This window comes from Meriones unguiculatus, chromosome 11 (genome assembly GCF_030254825.1).
Source record: "Meriones unguiculatus strain TT.TT164.6M chromosome 11, Bangor_MerUng_6.1, whole genome shotgun sequence".
In the NCBI taxonomy this organism is placed as follows: Eukaryota; Metazoa; Chordata; class Mammalia; order Rodentia; family Muridae; genus Meriones; species Meriones unguiculatus.
Genome location: NC_083359.1, coordinates 70,783,999 through 70,797,790, shown reverse-complemented (window position 1 = coordinate 70,797,790; position 13,792 = coordinate 70,783,999).

The following is a 13,792-nucleotide window of genomic DNA, read 5'->3' as shown; positions in this document are numbered from 1 at the left end:
TTGCAGTTTTGTTTAGAAAAGTATGTAAAAAGAAAGGAGAACAGAGGTCAGTAAGTCCTAGAAATAAAAATATTCAGATGTGGTATACATACAGATAAAATTACAGATAAACTTACAGAGAAAATTATGGAGGAGCCACAGTGGGGGAACAAAATAACCCATAAGTCAGATGTACTGTAATGAAGTCTCCTGAATTCGCTGAGTGTCAAGTTTATGCAGAATGTATATTACATCAATTTTAGTATATCTCATTCAAGTGGAAGGTTGTTTTGTTATCACTTTGCTATTTTGTATTAGTACAGAAACAGAATACTAAAGAAAACAATTAGAATAGAGATATCAAAAGTAGTGCAGTTTATGTCTAGGAAGACTTTTATAAGAATTGCAAACTTAATGAGATTTGTTATCTGTTTATGATCACTTTGATCAGCCAGATCTCATCTGGTAATCACTTTGATTTGAACTGAAAGGAACATTGTGATGTCACATACATGCCATATGCATGGCTGTTATGAAGCAAAACATCTTTTGATTAATGCCCACTAGGAGGCAGAATGTTGGGATTTTATTAATTTTTTATATTTAATTGCATCTGAAAATTTAAAATTTTGCTACAGAAATAGATATTTTTAACATTTAAATTTCTCAGAGGAAATGTTTTGCTTTTTTTTTTTAATTTAAAGATCAATTTGTATCACAGACTACCAGATAACAAATTCTGTTCAGAATGTCTTGACCGTTCCACTTACTTGAGACTTTCAGAGAGAGATGATGCATTTTTTACATTGATATTTCAAAAGAATATTTATTCGTAAAATTCTTTCCATAATATACACAGGCTGACCAAACTCCTCTTTCTTGATATCTTAGGTGGAGTTAAAATGTGAGGCAGTAATTTTCTATGCCACTGTGCTTACTCAAATGTTTCACTTTTGCCCTGACGTCTTTTGGTATTTGATTGATAGCTGTCTCCCACATAGACCATTCATCAGGTAATGGCAGGGGCCATGTGTTCTATTCTGATTGTATAAGTCATAATTAGGACAGGTCCTGACAAGTCACAGGTACTGTATCAACACTTTTAAGCAAATGTATGATCATAGTTTACCTTGGGTAGTTGCATAGTCAGAAATCACGCAGGCAAACTAACATGTTCTTTTATCACTGAACTTCAAGAAAATGTCAGCAAATATTTATCAAAAAGAGGAATCCAAGAAAAAGGAAAGAAAGTTCCAAGGTATAATCTTAATCATACTAAAAATGAAAGACATGGGGATTTTAGCTAATTAAAAGTTGTGCTCCTGGTTTCCAAAAGGGTAAAAACCCTGTGCTAAGAACTTACTGGGTTTTAGTGGACAAAAACAGTAGTTTTTAAATTGCCCTCATCCTCTGTACAAATGCAATTTTCATTTCAATGATGGTACACTCTAAAGAATACTTCTACTAAGTTTGTTAGATAAGCCACAAGTGCTCCTACTCAAATCACATAGTAATAAAAATGATCTAGTTCTGTGCTAAATTTGCATAATTCTCTAACTGGACCAGTGATTCCCTTAAGAAAAGTGTACTGACTGTTTATGAAAAATAGTGTTTTTCAAATCCACTCTCCTATGTGGATTGTGTTATTATTTTATAGGAGAACAATTTCTAGTTGCTTCCTGTTGATCCCAGGAGTCTTTGCAATTCCTTTATATTTCTATCCTAGAATGTTCAATTTTCTCAAGCACCTAAAAATCTTTCTCATTTCTCTACTCATTTTCACTTCTTAATCTTGACCTAGTTTTCTCTTGGTCTCATTTTTACCATTCTGCTTACAATCCATCTCTCTTCCTGCTTTAACTTCTCTAAATAAATTGTGTTTTCAGCTGTTCATATATTTATTTATTCATCTAACCAAACAGCTTTTCTGGGAGGCCTGAGTAGAACATCATCAAATGGTAGAAGACATTTATTTTCCTTAAGATAGAGCCCATATAATTTTCTGTATTATATGAAATAACTGGCTTATTATATTTTTATTAGGATTTTTCAGGGCATAGTTGCTAACCTTGAGATATTTGAATTGTCTGTTTCACGTTCTCTGAATGCCACAGAAGCTGTTTATCTTTTTTAAACTATATGATCCCTGATTTCCTTCTTGGTCAGTATATGGCCTTTTTTCTATAAATGTGATTAGAATATCAGAGTTGCTATGAATGTGAAAGAGGGAAACCCAGTGATAACTTTGTAGGAGGTAAAGAATTGTAAGGGAATTTTTATCCAGGAACATGTGCTCTGACCACATCCTTTTAGGTCTGTGGGATCTGGCTGGATTGCAGACATGCCCTTAATACACATCTATAATACACAATGAAGGCAAAGTTAATTTGTAGAAGGACACATCCATGTATGAAAGAGATGTCTAATTGAGGGTCAGACAAAGTGATGAATCAGAGAAAGGTTTGACAGAATGAGTCAGAATAGGATAGAGAAGGTACATGAGAGAGCAGTATGGAGAGAGAAAGGAGGTAGTTTTGCTGGTACAGTTGAGCAGAGATGGACTGCATAAAGAGAACAAGCTAGACTCAAGTGGTAACAGAATGAGAGGGAGAAAAAAGGTTATAACATATTAGCAAAGTTAGTTTGAGCCAGGCAGAGAAATTCAATCAGAAGCTAGGAGAAGCCAATGTGAATCAGTCAGCTTAGAGAGGCATTTGAACCAGAACAAATTCCTGAGTTTGGCTGAGTTGAACCATCCAGCCACAGTTCAAAAAGAACTAGAAAAGGTAAGCTTATTCAGCAGTGAGTCTCAGAGGCTGAAAGTGTTTTAGGCTTAGATTAGATTGTACAGAGTCTAGAAGCTTCCAGGACTAGGCCTAGGTTAGCAGAAGGAAGCAGTAAGTGTCAGAGTCAACAACTATATTAAGAGAATAAAAGGTATGATTGCATAAAAGATTTCCTATAGAACATCAATTAAAAATCGTGGGTCTGGGACTGTCCCTGCAAAGGTTGGGAGGGGCCATATCAGAGAAGTGTTTTGATTGAGAATATTGCTTAACCAGCATGTGCTCCTTTTTTCTGTCATACCACATACTAATTCATACCAGGGTGAGTTTGAATCCATCTGAGAGGTGCAGCAGGTGTGCTGTGTGGCTCATCGTATGGGTGATTCATTAGTTGGCTGTCTAGACACAGTCTGATAGAAGATGTTTCACAGAGTCATAGGTTAGCTTGGTCAGACATCAATACTAGATTCTGACCAAGTTACTGAAGACTGCTTTGTGAGTTAAACCTTTCTTCCAATTAAATTTCATCAAGAGAAACCATGAACTGAGGTAGTCGATGGTAGGTTAGTCTACAAATGAGCTCTCTAGTAAGGGGAACAGGGACTGTCTCTGACATGAACTCAGTAGCTGGCTTTTTGATCACCTTCCTCAGAATGGGATGTGGGGGAGCAGGCTTACCAGGCCTCAGAGGAAAAAAATGCAGCCAGTTCTGATGAGACTTGATAAGCTATGGTCAGATGGAAGGGAGAGATGACCTCCCCATCAGTGGACTGGGGGATTGGCATGGGAGAAGAGGGAGCAAGGGCTGTATTGGGACGGGCTATAGCTGGGATACAAAGTAAATAAATTGTAATAAAAAATATACATCAAGAGAAAAAAGACATTAAGTAAGTACCAACTCAGAGCAAGCTGTTTTGTAGCTCTGAGTGACTATTCTCTATGGCCACAGTGTTATTTTGACTGTAGTTGTGAGGAGGCAGGTCACAGAATTCTCAATACATCTCTTCCAGCTGAGTTTCAGGTCAAATAATTCTCTTAACTCTCAGCTCCATTTGGACAAAAAAAAAGTCTGTGTGTAAAAGGGTACAAAAGTTTTGAAAAAATAAAAAACAAAACAAAACAAAAAAGGATTCATTTATTCCAAAGGATGAATCTAATCAGTTTTTTTTTTTTTTTCAATGCAGTTTATTCAGGAATCTTGAACAATCATCTGACCCTGGGGAAAGCCAGCCCACAGCTTAAATAGCCTCTGGGTAGCCAACCCAGGCGTGCCACGTGGGCAATGCAGATAGGTCCACATACATGGAATCAAGCCAGATCCTCACCCTTAGCCAAATGTGGAATTGTTCGTAACAGAGAGCACTCACCATTGGGAAGGTGGAAGGCGGAAACCAGCTCCATCTTTAAGGCACAGCATTCCGCAGCTCTCTACAGTTCCCCCTTTTTGTTATAGACGCATCAGGCAAGAGTAGAGGTCTGATCTCTGATATTAGAAATAAATTGGGACTTTGTACCGATGTTCATTTAGGTGTCATCCACCCAAAGAGCATCAGACCCGTCCGATATCTTTTTCTCAGAGGCGGGACCTGGGGTATCAACCCGCATTGCAATCAGACATGCTCTTCTCTGGGTCCAAAGCGGCTGACCCTGAGTGCAGTGCTTAGCCTCACATCCTGAGTGTAACATTTTAGCTTTTTATGGTATCCAACCATGCTTGGGGAGAATGTCCTGCTTCAATGGCTGTAAAGGCCTGAATGATCATGGCTGCATCACACTGTTGTGAGACTCTAATCTTGCATATATACCACAGGCAAACCAAGGAGACCAACACCAGAAGGCCTGCTAACGCTCCCATGCCCGCCCATTCCTACAGACGATTCATGGCTGCAGCAATCCATGATGATAATCCTGTGGCTAGTCCTGCGTCCACTCTGGTAGAATTTACTGTGACAATGGCCACTCTCAGCTGCTCCATCGTAGTATCGAATTCTCCAGTCCAATTACCTAAAATATAGCTGGACAATTGTTTAGACAGATTTGCAGCACAGGAAAAATTCTCATGTGATATGCTAGTGACTCAAAGTTCAGCATATTTTCATTGACAGCCAAGTTGAGCGATTTGCCATAGGGTATCAATTTGCTCCTGCACGAGGTCAATCCTCTGATTGAACAAAAAAATAATAATTTAAGAACCTTAAATGACTTTCAAAAGTGGAGGAAAACATGGAGTTAGTCAATTGGCATGGAGCACGTCTCGCCCCTGGGGGCAATGGTCTCCTGAACCTACTCAGACCTCGGACACCACCACTGCTAGTTCTAGAACTGACGCAGGATGTTTCAAGGAGGGGGTTAAGGCTTCTCATAATATTTCCTATAAGCCCACACCTGTTTGTCTATATCCCCCATTTTTATTCATTATTAGCCAGATAGAGCCAAGTAATTGTGGAGATGATACTTGCTTTTTTGCCCAATGCTGGAATGCTAGTAAATTTAGGTATGCCCTGGTTACTCGCATGCCTCACTGGGTGCCTGTGCCCACTGATGCCCCTCACGCTATGACTCTCTTCAGACAGAAAAGGGATCTTGGAACTACAGCCACCATTGTTACTACCATCTCATTGGCGGCTGTTGGAGCTACCACAGGGGCATTAGCCATGAGTCATACTGGGCAGACTGCTCAGACCCTGAATAATCATTTAGCCAAAGTAGCTCATGCCTTAGTTGTACATAAAGGAATCTAATCAGTTTTTACAAAATTAAATTCCCACGTGAGTATGTTTGTTACTACAAATATTCTTACACAGGAGTACACATCATTTCACTACTGTGAGTGTTGATTTATGGTTGCATTTGTAAAATAAAGGGAGTCAAATAAATACTACTAAAGTTCCTCTTCAGGTGAGAAAGTTTATCTAATTGGAGTCTTTCCTTTTCATATAGAGAACACCAGTTCTCTCTTATTCTAATTACTTTTCATTAATTAGAAAATTTTAATTTATTTTTTGATATAATATTTTTTATATTAATTACAGTTTATTTACTTTATGTCCCAGCTCTAGCCCTCTCCCTTATTCCCTCCCAATCCTACTCTCCCTCCCTCTTCTCCTCCCTAACCCTCTCCAAGTCCACTGATAGGGGAGGTCCTCCTCCCCTTTCATCTGACCCCAGCTTATCAGGTTTCACCAGGACTGGCTGCAATGTCCTCCTATGTGACCTAGCTAGGCTGCTCCTCCCATGGGGGTTCTGGGGAGGTCAAACAGCTAGCCATGGAATTCATGCCAGAGACAGTTCCTGTTCTCCTTACTAGGGAAGCCACTCAGATACTGAGCTGCCATGGGCTACTTCTGAGCAGGGGTTCTAGGTTATATCTATGCCTGGTCCCTGATTGGAGAATCAGTCTCAGTAAGGCCCCTGTGCCCAGATATATTTGGTCCTTGTGGAGCTCCTGTTCTTTCCAGGTCTTACTAACTCTCTCTTCTTTCATATGATTCCCTGTACTCTGCCCAAAGTTTGCTTATGAGTCTCAGCATCTGCTTTGATACACTGCTAGGTAGAGTCTTTCAGAGGCCCTCTATGGTAGGCTCCTATCCTGCTTCTCGTTTTCTTCTACTTCCAGTGTCCACCCTATTTGTCTTTCTAAGTAAAAATTAATCTTCTTACCCTGGGTCCTCCTTCTTGTTTATCTTCTTTAGGTGTACAGATTTTAGTATGTTTATGCTATCTTATAGGTCTAGTATCCAATTATACGTGTGTCTTTCTGCTTCTGGGATACATCACTCAGGATGATCTTTTCTAGGTCCCACCATTTGCCTGCAAATTTCATGATTTCCTTGTTTTTAATTGCTGAGTAGTATTCCATTGTGTAAATGTACCACACTTTCTGTATCCATTCCTCCATTGAGGGACATCTGGGTTGTTTTCAGGTTCTGGCTATTATGAATAAAGCTGCTACAAACATGGTTGAGCAAATGTCCTTGTTGTGCACTTGAACATCTTTTGGATATATGCTTGGGAGTGGTATAGCTGGATCTTGAGGAAGCACTATTCCTAATTGTCTAAGATAGTGCCAGATTGATTTCCAGAGTGGTTGAACCAGTTTACATTTCCACAAGCAATGGAGGAGTGTTCCCCTTTCTCCACAACCTCTCCAGCATGTGTTGTCACCTGAGTTTTTTTTTTAATTTTTTATTTAACTTTTATTAATTACACTTTATTCATTTTGTATCCCCCCATAAGTCCCTCCCTCCTCCCCTCCCGGTCCCACCCTCCCCCCCTTTCTGCATGCATGCCCCTCCCCAAGTCCACTGATAGGGGAGGTCCTCCTCTCCTTCTTTCTGATCTTAGTCTATCAGTTCTCATCAGAAGTGGCTGCATTGTCAGGGTTCTAGGTTATCTTCATGAATAGTCCTTGGTTGGAGTATGAGTCTCTGACCCCTTAGATTTTACTACAACCTTTTACAGTTCTTATCACCTTTTAATTAATTAATTAATTGGTTGATTGGTGCTGTACAAAACCTGTTCCCAGAATCTGTGACTCGGAGAAAGACTAGTTCCCATGGGTCTGTGCGACAGAATGAATAAAGTGTAATTGATGAAAAAAAAAAAAAAAACAAAGAAAAAGGCAGTGTCGCACAGACCCATGGGAACTAGTCACCTGAGTTTTTTATCTTAGGCATTCTGATGCGTGTGAGGTGAAATCTCAAGGACGTTTTGATTTGCATCTCCCTCATGGCTAAGGACATTGAGCATTTCTTTAAAGAATAGTGCTCTCTACAGAGAGTTCCCTGTTTAGCTCCGTACCCCCATTTTTTAATTGGATTACTTTATTTGTTGCTTTTTAACTTTTTGAATTCTTTATATATACTGGATATTAGCCCTCTGTCAGATAAAGGGTTGTTGGTGAAGATCCTTTCCCAGTCTGTAGGCTGTTGTTTTGTACTTTTTCTGATAAGATTTAACTAAATTATTTAGCTTTCCTTTTCAGTCTTGTGGTGAACAAAAGCATCACTTTTTAAAAACATTTATTTAATTTTTAAAATTGTGTGTGTGTGTGTGTGTGTATGTGATGTGTGTATAAAGGCGCATATATATATAGATGTCCACAGAACACAGTGGCTAGACATGATGTGACGCTGGGAACCGAACTTAAAAACACTAAACTCTGTTAACTGCTGAGACATCTCTTCACATCCAGAGAGGAATCAGCTTTCTTTTTAAAATTTAAAATTTTGTTTTATTTTTGTGATTATAGCATGATTACATAATTTTCTTCTTCCTTCCCTCCTTCCAAAGATTTTATTATACCTTTCCTTACTTCTTTTCAAAACCATGGTCTCTTTTTATCCCTTAATTGTTATGAATACACACATACACACTTGTGTGTCTAAATCCAGCCTGATTGGACTTGTATAATGTTGTGTGTGGTTTTTTTCAGGCCTGACCATTTGGTATTGAATAACCAATTGATGTCTGGGTCAGAGTGTTTCTCTTACCCTCAGCTTTTCTTAGTTGACTAGTTTTTTATGTAGAGCTGAAGTTATTCGGGCTTTTCTCTTTGCACCCTGTCATGTCTGTTGGTGCTGTCCTTGTTCAGCTCTCCTTTGTGCAGTCATGTTGGTATGGGTACAGTTTCTAACATTATTAAGTGTCACAGAAAACTTCTTCATCATCTGGCTCTTAACTCTTTCTCTGCTCTTCCTAAATGATCCTTGAGCTTCAGGTAGAAGAGTTGTTTTATAGAAGTATCCCCTGGGACTTGGTTCCACAATTCCACATTTAAAGTAGTGTTCAAATCAAACACTGTTGACTTACAGCTGTAAAATCCAACCAAGGCAATCAACCTACAAAAGCCAACCTGCCACATGGCACTGACCAATACGTTGCTCAAGCTCCTAATGTAAATTCTTCACTCCACATCTCTCCATGCTGCCCACCAAAGATGATTCTGAAAAGGCTGTTGCCTGTCATTTTGCATCCATCTGGAACCTGGGCTTTGCTGGGTACTCTCCCAGGAAGCTCAGGCCTTGTCAAACACCAAACCAGAAGTGCATGCTTATGGAGTAGAGAAGGATGAAACACAGGGTAAACAGAGCTCAGGGCTCTGAAACCCAAGCCAGACAGCAATGAGGGCCTGTCCTGACTTTTGCAAGTGAGTGGCTACTTCATGAGCAGCCTGTAACAGGGGTTCTCTAGGAGCTCTGAACCCAAAACAGACAAAGGTGGGAGCCTGTTTTTGTCTCCCTGGACAAAATGGCTGCTTCAGGAACAGTCAGCTGCTTGCTTCTGTAGACAGGCACTGTGGTGGGAGGAGCAGTGCTAGAAAGATGGTGGCAGTGAACCTCACTGACATGGTGACATTTGTGACATTTGGTGAATGGCTGAAGCTTGAGGCAGCCTTCAATGTGTGGTGGCCTGACATTAGTCAAGCCATGCAGGTCCAGCTATGAATTCTTCAGAGAGAAGAGGAGCCCATCCCTTCCAGAACGAATTATGAGTCTCAGCTAGTCACAGTGAAACAGATGATGCTGGCCCATTCATTCATGTGAAACAGGGACTTATCAACCCTGGGCAGGGGGATGGGTTTTGAGGCTGAATTGTTTGATTTGCTGGGGATAATGGTGTCAAGGATTCATGTTTTACATACAGTAACAACAGTCCTATCATAAGAGGAGGAAAGCAGTACTTAAGTATCCAGAGGGTTGGGGAAGAACTCCAGGTATTGTTAGAAGTCAAAACATATGCTGAGATTCATAGCCAAACTTTGGGTAGAGAGCAGGTAATTTTATGAAAGAAGGAAGAGATAGAAAGACCAGGAGGGAACAGGAGCTCCACAAGGAGAGCAACAGAACCAAAAAAAATCTGGGCACAGGGGTCTTTTCTGAGACTGATACTCCAAACAAGGACCATGCATGCAGATAACTTAGAAACCCTGCACAGAAGTAGCCCATGGCAGCTCAGTGTCCAAAAGAGTTCCCCAATATTAGGAACAGGGACTGTCTCTGACATGAACTCATGGGCTGGCTCTTTGATCACCTTGAGAAGAAGAGGGAGAGTGGGATTGGGAGGGGGTGGGGGAGGGGCTACAGCTGGGATACAAAATGAATAAACTGTAATTAATAAAAATAAATTAAATAATTAAAAAAAAAGAAGTCATTGCTTGAAACCCAAGACTCCAAGAGATCTCATTAGCACAGGGTGGGCGTTTCCAGGAATCCCCAGGTGCTTGCTGAGCTGGTTCTTAATTAGGAAAGGATTGGGCTTGTGATCTCCCTGAGGGCTATGTGAAGCTCCTTAGCAGATCTGGGTTCCCCAGATCATGTGGAAAGGGAACCTGCCTGAGAAAAGGAGTCCTTCATAATATACTGAGCTCAGACGCTAACTGGAAATGCCAGACTTTGACCTTAATAGCAGGACCCCACACTTTCCTGAACTTGTTTAACTCAAATCTTTGAACAAATTAACAACAAACTTATTTTGAATAACTTCAAGTACTTTCTTTTGCTGTTCAACCTACGTTCTGATAAATTCAAAATCTGCCTTCTGGATTCATCTTGAAACTCCATTGTGTATTACTGAAATATTTAGTGTTAGTTATCAGTAAGGCAGAATCTAAAATCACCTGGGAAATAAAACTAAGAGCATGCCTTTTGGGTGGAATTATCTTGATTTTTGTTAATTGAAGTGGGAGGAAGCCCCATTGACTGGGATCCTTCCTAGGCTATGCAAATGAAGAAAAGAAATAGCAGAGGCACATGTTCACTGCTTCTTCTGACATTGGATATCATGTGATTAGCTGCTTTAGGTTCATGCTGCCTAGACTTCCCCATCAAATAAACCCTTTCTCCCCTAAGTTACTTTTTCATTAAGGTGTTACATCACAGAAACAGGAAATGAACCTAAGAAAATGACTTTGTCAGATACTCCTGGCCAAGGTGTAAGATCCACAAGTAAGATTCCTGGTGTGATTCTGTGACCTCTGGGTTCACTTTCTGTTGAAGCATATATAGTCTAAGTACTAACGGAACCCTTCACCATCTTAAAACCTGGTGAGCCCAAACCATGATGTAGCAGCCTATTGCATTTTACCAGAGTGAAAGCTATCATTAGGTCTGCAAGCACAAGTACTCCTGTTTGTTCCCTAGATTACGGTGTCTCCTTGAACTGATGTCAACTGAGCTTCCATATTCCTCAGAGTACAGATTAAAGTTTTACATGCAGATTGCTTTCACTCAGTGCTGAGACCTCCTGTTGCTAGACATTGCTTTGTTTGGCCTTCTTTCTTGACACTTCTATTTTCTTTAATTTTCCTCCGTGTGACTCTAATTTTGCTTGTTCACTGTCCAACAACTCTGTTGTTTATAAATAGATTTTTGGACAGTTTTCAAACTTGGTCAATTACATGGGTCACCATTTTATAATTACAAGGTGATGTTGGAAAATTATATCTTTAATCACCTTGCCACCAAGTTTATAGTTTTAATTTTTATAGATATCTAAAGATAAAACTTTCCTATTCAAAACAGGAAAATTTAAAACATTTTATGGTGTCCATAGCATGGTTTGCTGTGACTTTAACTTTGAATAGCAACAAACTAGCAGAAAGTTATACAAATCTCAAGTGTGCAGAACTTTTCTCTGTAACTGAACCAGGGATAGAACATAAGTCAGTTTTATTCCTCACCTGGGAAAGCTAATATAACTTTCTCTGAATCCACTTCTGTTGCATTCAGTAGAATAAATAATAAGAAAGTGACTCTATTTGTAAAGGAGAATGGTCTAGAAAACCTTGAAGAGAAATTCCAAATAACATGCTAGTTACAAGCTGACTGACTTATTTGTCATAGAATCAATAAAGATCTGTGTGAGGGCTGAAGGGAGAAAACTATACAAAAAAAAATCATATAAGGCTACAATGGAAATGCACCTGGAAATGCTAAGAAATGAATTTGAAATCTAATTCACTGCTTGAATGGAGCCTGTGTTCTGAATGATAAGAGAACCCATTGCAGGTTTTCTATCCGAACAATCTTTTGTAACTTAAGCCATAAGAACATCATATGAAACACCTGGAGGAGATCAGTCTCATTCTCTGTGGATTTTGAAACAGGCCATAACTTAGAATAGCAGGCAACTGATAATTATAAAGTTTCCACATAATAAGTAATTTAATCTTCAAATTTTTTTTAATTTACCTCTGTGAAACTTTAGTTCTGCGAAAACAGGAAACCAGCACCTCAGAAGTGTGTCTTTCCATTAACCAGCTTCCCTTCTCACACTGAAGTACAATTGGTAGAGGTGATTATTTTCTTTCAAATTAAATAACTTTCTGACCCTGTTTTCTGAAACAAGCTGCTTCCTGACAAAGCCGCTTTGTGAGTGGCCACTTTAGAAACAGGCACTGTGATTATGTCTCAGATTCTTTAGACAGTTGATTTCCTTTCCAATTTATTTAGAGCAGAGGTTTCCTGTTCACTCTCTCTTCTGAAGTTTGGTTGTTTATGTGTGCAGGGCCAAGAACCTTGTAATGAGTAAAGACACTGTAAAATTGTGACAAGCCAGACAGGCCAGAGGTCACCCCTTCATATTATAACTTCCCAAGTTAACTCTTGTTAGATGTAAATAAGAAAGCTTGTTTCCAACCACATTGTCTTTTTATGACGTTTAAAGAATAAGAGCTCTGACAGTATTCTTTCTCTGTACTCTACCTATTTAGAAGATTGATATTTTATTTTCTAAAATACAACATACATATAGTACACATATTTTTCAAAGTTGCAGCCCAATCATAATATCCAAAGTTAATATTTTCAGAAAAAAAGAAATGTAAATACATTATTAAAAGATTCTGCTTTACACTCTGCAATTTTTATTGACTGTAGAAGCAAAGCTATCTTAATGAACTTGACATATGGAAGCCAGACATGACTAAGCAGCATTATCCAGTGATGATAACTATAACTCATTTCACTTCCCTCATTAATATAATTAATGACACTAAGAAATAGGAGACAGAGGACATGAAGACAAGGAGAAGGGAACAATGAATAGGAGTAAAGGTACAAGGAAAGGAAGGAGAGACCCATCATATTACCTCCAAATTGTAAAAGAATGTATAAATTTAGCTTCTTTAGGACTACAGATTTTAGTATGTTTATCCTACATTACAAGGCTAATAGCCACTTCTAAGTGAGTATATACCATGTGTGTGTTTTTGCTTCTGGATTACCCCAGTCTAGATGATCTTTTATAGTTCCATCCATTTTCCTACAAATTTCATGATGTCCTTTTTTTTAATAGCTGAGTAAATGTACCACAATTTCTGTATCCATTCCTCAGCCTAGGTTCAACTAGGTTGTTTCCAAATTTTGGCTATTACAAATAAGACTGCTACAAACATGCTTGAGAAAATGTCCTTGTTGTATAGTTGAGCATATTTTGGATATATGAATAAAAGTGGTGTAGCTGGATCTTGAGGTAAGACTACTCCTTATTTTCTGAGAAAGCACCAGATTGATTTGCAAAGTGGTTGTACAAAATTCACCAGCAATGAAGGAGAATTCCCCTTTCTCTATATCCTCTCCAGCAGGTGTTGTCACTGAGTTTTTGATCCAAGCAAGGACCATGCATGGAGATAACCTAGAGCTCCTGCTCAGATGTAGCCCATGGCAGCTCAGTCTCCAAGTAGGAACCCTAGTAAGGGAAGCAGAGCCTGTCTCTGACAGACTCTTTAATCTCCCTCTGGGGGCGGTGCAGCCTTGCCATACCTCAGTGGAAGACAATGTACCCAGTCTTTGTGAGACCTGATAGATTAGGGTCAGAGGGAAGGGGAGGAAGACCTCCCCTATCAGTGGACTAGGGGAGGAGCATAGATGAAGAGGGTCTGGAGGAGATGAGGGAGGGGGCTACAGCCTGGATACAAAGTGAATAAATTATAATAAATAATAAATGAATAATTAAAAAAACGCAGTTCTGGTAATTTTTCCTTAACATTTATTTAAAAATTTTCCAAATCACCTTATCTTAACTGT